Source organism: Oncorhynchus gorbuscha, unplaced genomic scaffold (assembly GCF_021184085.1).
Source record: "Oncorhynchus gorbuscha isolate QuinsamMale2020 ecotype Even-year unplaced genomic scaffold, OgorEven_v1.0 Un_scaffold_14713, whole genome shotgun sequence".
Taxonomy (NCBI): Eukaryota; Metazoa; Chordata; class Actinopteri; order Salmoniformes; family Salmonidae; genus Oncorhynchus; species Oncorhynchus gorbuscha.
Window position 1 is genome coordinate 1 of NW_025756638.1, and position 6,317 is coordinate 6,317.

General features: G+C 46.3%; 1 pseudogene; it reads right to left on the minus strand.

The window, feature by feature from the left end:
- Positions 1-401: 401 nt before the first annotated feature.
- LOC124030737 lies at positions 402-5,531 on the minus strand (annotated as a pseudogene).
- Positions 5,532-6,317: the final 786 nt, after the last annotated feature.

Below are 6,317 nucleotides of genomic sequence, written 5' to 3' on the forward strand. Positions count from 1 at the left end.
GGGAGATGCAAATGGCCGCCCTCCAGATAACAAGGCATTGTTGGGGGAAAATTGGATCCAGATCGATGTTGGGTATTTTATTTATTGAATAGAATATTAATCCTATCAATTAAAATGTTAAATTTGGGCGCAATAAACTTGATTAATTTATCAGAGATCAAATGATATTTATGTTATATAACTCAATAATAATTCATCTTAATTTAAAAACAATCTGAGATGGTGGATGTGAAAATCTTATTTCTCCTGGTCTTCTGAGGTGAAATAGGTGTCCATGCACTGATAACCTTTAACAGCGGCTATTGCAGCCCCTGCTGTTAACGACCATGGAGAGCTGAACATGGCTCCCAACCCCAATGCAGCCATACTGGCAAACGCTGACCACTTGCAGTCATTCAATTTCTCTTCTCTTCTTCTTATTTCTCTTCCTCCTCCTGTCTCCTCTCTCTGTCTCTCTTCTCCTTTTCCTGTCTCTTCCTCTTCTCCTCCTCTCTCGATCTTCATCTGGGTCTCCTGGTACATCTCATTGGTGTAGTGTTTTCCTCCATTCTTCTTCACCATCTCCTCTATCTTCTTCAGCAGCTCTGGGACCTGAGTGTTGTGTTTTCTCTTGTCATTGATTAGGGAGTGATATCTGCCCCCACAGATATTGATGAGTTTCCGTAACTCTTTGCTCTCAGCCAGAAACTCCTCCACTGATTTACCCTCCAGGTGATCTCCATGTGTGAACAGAATGATGGTGTACATTGAGGCTTCTTCTCCAAAGATCTCCTGGATCCACTTCACAGTGTTCCTCTCCTCCTTTGTAAACCTCCCCAGTCTGATCACCACCAGGAAGGCGTGAGGTCCTGGGACTGACATTTCTATACACCTGACTATTTCACTTTTCATCTCTTCTTTAGACATTGTTGTGTCATAGAGTCCCGGGGTGTCGATGACATCAATCTTCCTCCCATCCACCACTCCACTCTGTTTCTCACTCTGTGCAGTCACAGACACTGGAGAAGCCCGCGCTTTAAACACCTCTCTCCCCAGGATGGTGTTTCCTGTTGCACTCTTCCCTGATCCAGTCTTCCCCAGCAGAACTATCCTCAGGTTAGAGGGCTGCCCTGAAACTGTGGAAACAGACAAGAAATTATTGATTTTGCAATAAATGCACAACACAGAGGACTAAAGGTCAAGAGGACTAGACGTCAATAGAGTTCCAACGATCAATGGAAATAATGTTTTTTCTGTAATAGGGGATTATTTATCAATGGGTCAGAGACATGGGAGGAATTTGTCTCGACATTGAGCCTGAAATAGGCCAGTTTTATAGCAAGGAATTATAATTGGTCAACTGTAGGCTAGGGTAGGTTTATACAACTACATCCTGTCCCTTTGTTCTGTGGAAAGAATCACGGAGGAGAGAATCACTGAGGACAGGGGAGAATGAACATCTACCTCTCAGCAAAAACATATATGATTTGTCTGAGAACACGTTCTCATTTACAGCAACGACCTGGGGAATCGTTGCAGGGGAGAGGAGGGGGATGAATGAGCCTACTGTTAGCTGGTAATGATTAGGTGATCATGATGGTATGAGGGACAACTTGAGAATTTAGCCAGTTAACACCCCTACTCCTACGATAAGTGCCAAGGGAGCTTTAATGACCTCAGAGAGTCAGGACACCCGTTTAACGTCCCATCCGAAAGACGGCACCCTACACAGGGCAGCGTCCCCAATCACTGCCCTGGGGCATTTGTGAAACCTTCTTTTCTGCAAGGAAGTGAGTTGCAAGTTGAGTAACAATTTTTGACATGTGGGTAATGTAAGACTTCAACAAGCTTTTGAAGTGAACACAAGTTTTATGGGTAACCAGGCCCTACAGTTTTGAAAAATAAGAGGTTATAGTCCTCAACGGAGGTTATAAATATATACACTGCTCAAAAAAATAATGGGAACACTAAAATAACACATCCTATATCTGAATGAATGAAATATTCTTATTAAATAATTTTTTCTTTACATAGTTGAATGTGCTGACAACAAAATCACACAAAAATTATCAATGGAAATAAAATTTATCAACCCATGGAGGTCTGGATTTGGAATCACACTCAAAATTAAAGTGGAAATCCACACTACAGGCTGATCCAACTTTGATGTAATGTCCTTAAAACAAGTCAAAATGAGACTCAGTAGTGTGTGTGGCCTCCACGTGCCTGTATGACCTCCCTACAACGCCTGGGCATGCTCCTGATGAGGTGGCGGATGGTCTCCTGAGGGATCTCCTCCCAGACCTGGACTAAAGCATCCGCAGTCTGTGGTGCAACGTGGCGTTGGTGGATGGAGCGAGACATGATGTCCCAGATGTGCTCAATTGGATTCAGGTCTGGGAACGGGCGGCCAGTCCATAGCATCAATGCTTCCTCTTGCAGGAACTGCTGACACACTCCAGCCACATAAGGACTAGCATTGTCTTGCATTAGGAGGAACCCAGGGCCAACCGCACCAGCATATGGTCTCACAAGGGGTCTGAGGATCTCCTCTTGGTACCTAATGACAGTCAGGCTACCTCTGGCGAGCACATGGAGGGCTGTGCGGCCCCCCAAAGAAATGCTACCCCACACCATAACTGACCCACCACCTAACCGGTCATGCTGGAGGATGTTGCAGGCAGCAGAACATTCTCCACGGCATCTCCAGACTCTGTCACGTCTGTCCACATGTGCTCAGTGTGAACCTGCTTTCATCTGTGAAGAGCACAGGGCGCCAGTGGCGAATTTGCCAATCTTGGTGTTCTCTGGCAAATGCCAAACATCCTGCACGGTGTCGGGCTGTAAGCACAACCCCCACCTGTGGACGTCGGGCCCTCATACCACCCTCATGGAGTCTGTTTCTGACCGTTTGAGCAGACACATGCACATTTGTGGCCTGTTGGAGGTCATTTTGCAGGGCTCTGGCAGTGCTCCTCCTGCTCCTCCTTGCACAAAGGCGGAGGTAGCGATCCTGCTGCTGGGTTGTTGCCCTCCTACGGCCTCCTCTACGTCTCCTGATGTACTGGCCTGTCTCCTGGTAGCGCCTCCATGCTCTGGACACTACGCTGACAGCAAACAGCAAACCTTCTTGCCACAGCTCGCATTGATGTGCCATCCTGGATGAGCTGCACTACCTGAGCCACTTGTGTGGGTTGTAGACTCAATCTCATGCTACCACTAAAGTGAAAAGCACCGCCAAGCATTCAAAAGTGACCAAAACATCAGCCAGGAAGCATAGGAACTGAGAAGAGGTCCGTGGTCACCACCTGCAGAACCATTCCTTTATTGGGGGTGTCTTGCTAATTGTCTATAATTTCCACATGTTGTCTATTCCATTTGCACAACAGCATGTGAAATGTATTGGCAATCAGTGTTGCTTCCTAAGTGGACAGTTTGATTTCACAGAAGTGTGATTGACTTGGAGTTTCATAAATATAAATACAGTGGGGAGAACAAGTATTTGATACACTGCCGATAAAATGCAAATTAATTACTTAAAAATCATACAATGTGATTTTCTGGATGATGTTTGATGTTTGTCTCTCACAGTTGAAGTGTACCTATGATAAAAATGACAGACCTCTACATGCTTTGTAAGTAGGAAAACCTGCAAAATCGGGCGGTGTATCAAATACTTGTTCTCCCATTTCTATATTTATGATTTTGTTTTTTGGGGGGGGATATATATAAACATAGAGATATATATTATGCAACATTTGAAGTTAATGAAATGTCATTGTTAGTTATAAAACCACTCTGGAAAAGGGTGGAACAGCTCCTCCAGATGTATATATTTTACATTCACTGTCTCGGATATGGAAGAACCATTTCAAAGTAGAGAAGTAAGGCAAGATCATTTTTTATTTGACCTTTATTTAACTAGGCAAGTCATTTAAGAACAAATTCACCCATTTTCAATGACGACACAAGACAGTGGAGTTAACTGCCTTGTTCAGGGGCAGAACAACAGATTTTTTCTTTGTCAGCTCAGGATTCGATTTTGCAACCTTTCGGTTATTAGTCCAACACTCTAACCATTAGGCTACTTGCTGCCCTAATAAAGACATATTCTGTCATTGTTGACAAAGATGTAATATGGAATCTGTTTGACATACAAAATGCTTGGGGAAAAATACAGAGAATGTCTTACTCGTTGATAAAAACAAGATGGTGATAGGACCGTGATAGGACATTGCAGAGAGATAAAGATTAAGATTGATTGTTTTGGAGATCTAAGATAGTTTAATGCTAGCTAGCATCAATTACCTTGCAGCTCCTTGCTGCAGCCTGCCACCGCGTAACAGGTGGTCAGCCTGCCATGCAGCCTCCCTAACAGGGTGGACAGCCTGCCCCATCAATGTAACAGGTGGTCAGCCTGCCACTCAGTCTCCTCGTGGAGATCAATGTAACAGGTGGTCAGCCTGCCACTCAGTCTCCTCGTGGAGATCAATGTAACAGGTGGTCAGCCTGCCACTCCAGTCTCCTCGTGAAGATCAATGTAACAGGTGGTCAGCCTGCCACTCAGTCTCCTCAGTGGAGATCAATGTAACAGGTGGTCAGCCTGCCACTCAGTCTCCCTCGTGGAGATCAATGTAACAGGTGGTCAGCCTGCCCCTCAGTCTCCTCGTGGAGATCAATGTAACAGGTGGTCAGCCTGCCACTCCAGTCTCCTCGTGGAGATCAATGTAACAGGTGGTCAGCCTGCCACTCAGTCTCCTCGTGGAGATCAATGTAATGCGTCTCCTCCAATGTAACAGGTGGTCAGCCTGCCACTCAGTCTCCCAATCCAAAATGCCGATTCAAAAATGCGATTGATATGAAAACTTGAAATTGGCCCTAATTCATAGGCCATCGACCTCTATTTGGGACACATTGGTGTGGACAAGATAGTTTATCGTTTTGTGGGCAAACGGTGAAATCCTGGTGTGCGGAAAGAGTCTGAGGCTGTTATGGCAAATTGCAACTCTGTATGGAAAACAACACCAAGAGACGTGTGAAAGTACAGATACGACGAGCCCCTCCAGGACCCTGCAGACATCTACAGCTTGACTACAATACGCTGCCCAAATGTAAAGGACAGGAAGATGTGCTGGTCATTGTTGATCGTTTCTCACGATGAGTTGAAGCCCACCCTACTGAGACGGAAACACACAAAACACAGCTAAAATTCTGATTGGAGAAATCAGACAGACAAGTAAAAGAGACGTGCAGGACTCCTGAGGGACGTGACGTAGTACCAGGACAGTGGGTGATGTAACAAGAGGCATTAAGGACTCCTGAAGGGGGACGTGACGTAGTACCAGGACAGTGGGTGATGGTAACAGAGACATGGGACTCCTGAAGGGGGACGTGACGTAGTACCAGGACAGTGGGTGATGTAACAGAGACGTGGGACTCCTGAAGGGGGACGTGACGTAGTACCAGGACAGTGGGTGATGTAACAGAGACGTGGGACTCCTGAAGGGGGACGTGACGTAGTACCAGGACAGTGGGTGATGTAACAGAGACATTGGGACTCCTGAGGGCGGCGTAGTACCAGGACAGTGGGTGATGTAACAGAGACATGGGACTCCTGAAGGGGGACGTGACGTAGTACCAGGACAGTGGGTGATGTAACAGAGACATGGGACTCCTGAAGGGGGACGTGACGTAGTACCAGGACAGTGGGTGATGGTAACAGAGACGTGGGACTCCTGAAGGGGGACGTGACGTAGTACCAGGACAGTGGGTGATGTAACAGAGACATGGGACTCCTGAAGGGGGACGTGACGTAGTACCAGGACAGTGGGTGATGTAACAGAGACATGGGACTCCTGAAGGGGGACGTGACGTAGTACCAGGACAGTGGGTGATGGTAACAGAGACGTGGGACTCCTGAAGGGGGACGTGACGTAGTACCAGGACAGTGGGTGATGTAACAGAGACATGGGACTCCTGAAGGGGGACGTGACGTAGTACCAGGACAGTGGGTGATGTAACAGAGACATGGGACTCCTGAAGGGGGACGTGACGTAGTACCAGGACAGTGGGTGGAAGTAGGCTAGTCTAGTTTATGGGTGTTTTTGGTTAGTTAGTTAGCTGTTGGTGAAGTAGGCTAGTCTAGCTTATGGGTGTTTTTGGTTAGTTAGTTAGCTGTTGGTGAAGTAGGCTAGTCTAGCTTAGAGGGTGTTTTGATTAGTTAGTTAGCTGTTGGTGAAGTAGGCTAGTCTAGCTTAGGGGTATTTTTAGTTGAATTAGTTAGCTGTTGGTGAAGTAGGCTAGTCTAGCTTAGGGGTGTTTTTGGTTAGTTAGTAAGC